Raw genomic sequence first — 279 nt, forward strand, 5'->3', positions numbered from 1 at the left:
TCTCAGTGAAAATGGTCCTATGCTCTGTCACAGCACGGCTAATCATCTGTCGGTTCTCAATCAGGTTGGAATAGAATCCTTGATTCTTTTGCATCCGTCACTAACGCCAAGCCTTCAGAAGTTTGAAGCTCGTCACAGTCATTCAATACCGGAATCCTACTCGGAATACCACAGACAAGGTTAGACTTTCCAGATTCCCGGAATCCTACTCAGAATACCAGAGACAAGGTTAGACTTTCCGGATTCCCATGAATGCCGCCATCTATCTAGCTTATACCA

This window comes from Arachis duranensis, chromosome 6 (assembly GCF_000817695.3).
Source record: "Arachis duranensis cultivar V14167 chromosome 6, aradu.V14167.gnm2.J7QH, whole genome shotgun sequence".
NCBI classification, from domain to species: Eukaryota; Viridiplantae; Streptophyta; class Magnoliopsida; order Fabales; family Fabaceae; genus Arachis; species Arachis duranensis.